The following is a 2,500-nucleotide window of genomic DNA, read 5'->3' on the forward strand; positions in this document are numbered from 1 at the left end:
AACCCATGTTGTACCTTAACCTAACCCATGTTGTGCCTCAACCTAACCCATGTTGTGCCTCAACCTAACCCATGTTGTGCCTCAACCTAACCCATGTTGTGCCTTAACCTAACCCATGTTGTGCCTCAACCTAACCCATGTTGTGCCTTAACCTAACCCATGTTGTGCCTTAACCTAACCCATGTTGTGCCTTAACCTAACCCATGTTGTGCCTTAACCTAACCCATGTTGTGCCTTAACCTAACCCATGTTGTGCCTTAACCTAACCCATGTTGTGCCTTAACCTAACCCATGTTGTGCCTTAACCTAACCCATGTTGTCGCCTTAACGTAACCCACGTTGTCGCCTAAACCTGCTCTGTAATTGTTATACGACTCGTTCAATTACTGTAGTGTTGCCCACCCGCAACCCTCGCAATATAGTTCGCTACTCGCACTGCCCGCACCCCTGTGTATCGCTTCATGTTAAACACCTTGCAAGTCTTGCTCACTTTCCACATGCTCCTGCTGTACACTGTAATGTGGATGGCAGCAGGACGTACATGCCGCCCCTCCCCACGTCCCCACCTTGCCCCCTGCCTTCGCAAGCTGGTTGGTGAGAAGTTTGCATGTTCAATGCCCTTCGCATGCGACGTACTCAGGCTACGTTGTGGTGCGGCCTGTGTCAACTGTCCGCTGATGTCGTACGCGTGAACCACAATCTGTACTGCACATTCGTCCTTATGTACTGAATGATACATCGTGGCACATGTGTGACCGCACAACGACTGCGCCCAAAAACGGCGGACCATACAGTGCAAATATTGTGCACGCAGCTACGTGTCGTCTCCCTATGAGAGCTGGATTGCAGTGTGGTACGCCATAGAGACGTGTGGGAGGAACGGACGCCGTGGATGGCGATCAGCATGAGCTGTCTGTTGATGTATTCGGACCTAGTCGTCTCTCCTCACACACCGTGATGGCATGGTGCACCGCGTTCCATATCTGCGACATGCTACAGAGGCCGGTTGACAGTCGTTCGAGCAATGGACATCGCATACGTACGGGGGCCACCTTCCACGTATTGTCTAGGCGTGCACATTTTGTTGCGTGTATGTGGGCAGACGTAGTGTGGCGTGACACCTGACACAGGCATGCAATAATCGTTGAAGTTGCAAATGGCGATGGACGCCTGCGTTTTCTGGTGAAGTTACGCAAATGAACAAATGGTAACCTGTTGTGGTGCGGTTGTTCTCGCTAGGGGTGAATCGGTGATGGCGACGATAGGTTGAGGTACTAACCGGTTGTTCCAGCGATACCCACCATGCCGACGAAACTGAACGGCATCTGGGTGTGAAGCGATACGCGGCGGTGGCTGGGTGGGACCGTCCCCTGGCCGGTGAGGGGGCGCCTCCCGGCGTGCTGGCCGCGCGGTGCGTGGGCGCACGCGCTACAGCCGGCTGGTGGGGGCGGCCAGTGGCAGGCGCGCCGGCCGACGGACGCGGCAGGCGTCGCAGCTGCGCGCCGGCGCACCCTGCGCGCGGCGCCGTGCGGCCAAAGTAGGTCCTCGCGGGCCCGGTGCGAAGCGCGGTGGACATCTTCAGTGTGCTGGTCCGATTGAGGACTGTGTGCGTTGAGGATGCGCCGCCGCCCGGCGCTCGGCGCCGCGACGCCGTCTGCTGCTCGGTCGCCCCAGCGGTTCTCGCTGGTGGTTTGTATCGCAGCTGTGCGGATGTGTTGGCGCGTGCGCTGTGCTGGGAGAGTTCGCTTCGGCACCCAAGTGGGGCTTTTGTCCTTCTGTGGCGCTGGCGTTGGAGCTGCCGGTCACCGTAGGTGGCGCGTGTTGTCTCCCGCCGGCAATGCCACGACAGCACGCTCCCGGGCCTCTGTCGGCAGCGGCAAGCTCAGTTGGGAGCACGGGTGGTCGCACCGAAAGCGTCTACTCGCCTAACTCCGGGCGATTGCGCCTCTCTCGAACCCGACCAAGTACTTGGGACGGCGCTGCGCGCCGCCGGGACCTGAGAGGGTTTCGAGGTGTATTGTGCAGGGGAGCTCAGCCTCCTCCTGTTTGCAGAATGATTGAGCGTGACGCTTGCGTGTTCGCGCGGGCCCCCGGGACACACTCCCGGGCGGCCGGCTGCTCAGCTCTAGTTGACGCAGCTCCCTGGTTGATCCTGCCAGTAGTCATATGCTTGTCTCAAAGATTAAGCCATGCATGTCTCAGTACAAGCCGCATTAAGGTGAAACCGCGAATGGCTCATTAAATCAGTTATGGTTCCTTAGATCGTACCCACGTTACTTGGATAACTGTGGTAATTCTAGAGCTAATACATGCAAACAGAGTCCCGACCAGAGATGGAAGGGACGCTTTTATTAGATCAAAACCAATCGGTCGGCTCGTCCGGTCCGTTTGCCTTGGTGACTCTGAATAACTTTGGGCTGATCGCACGGTCCTCGTACCGGCGACGCATCTTTCAAATGTCTGCCTTATCAACTGTCGATGGTAGGTTCTGCGCCTACCA

General features: G+C 57.1%; 1 non-coding gene across 1 annotated transcript in view; it reads left to right on the forward strand.

Annotated features, from left to right (window-relative positions):
- Positions 1 to 2,139: 2,139 nt before the first annotated feature.
- The window catches only part of LOC124731476, a 1,909-nt gene continuing 1,548 nt past the window's right edge, over positions 2,140 to 2,500 (forward strand). The window contains exon 1 of the ribosomal RNA XR_007008292.1: positions 2,140 to 2,500. This exon is cut by the window's right edge and continues 1,548 nt beyond it. This is a non-coding gene — a ribosomal RNA (small subunit ribosomal RNA).

This window comes from Schistocerca piceifrons, unplaced genomic scaffold (genome assembly GCF_021461385.2).
Source record: "Schistocerca piceifrons isolate TAMUIC-IGC-003096 unplaced genomic scaffold, iqSchPice1.1 HiC_scaffold_1288, whole genome shotgun sequence".
NCBI lineage: Eukaryota > Metazoa > Arthropoda > Insecta > Orthoptera > Acrididae > Schistocerca > Schistocerca piceifrons.